Here is a 201-nt window from a genome sequence, read left to right as displayed (position 1 = left end):
CTCAACCCCACATCCCGACCAACTTTAGTCAGAATACTCTGATGGAGTGGGTGGGAGGAGGGAGGGAGAGCCCCCGGCCAGCCAGAGTGGGTGTAGCTCCTCCTGGTACCAGTCCGGGGCTCCCTTCCTTTGGGTTAGTGAGGAAGGAACTTGAGCAAAGGTACGGGAGACCTGGCAGCCCAAAGACTTGCTAGGAAAGAC

This window comes from Onychomys torridus, chromosome 18 (assembly GCF_903995425.1).
Source record: "Onychomys torridus chromosome 18, mOncTor1.1, whole genome shotgun sequence".
In the NCBI taxonomy this organism is placed as follows: domain Eukaryota; kingdom Metazoa; phylum Chordata; class Mammalia; order Rodentia; family Cricetidae; genus Onychomys; species Onychomys torridus.
Note: the sequence above shows the minus strand (reverse complement) of the source record.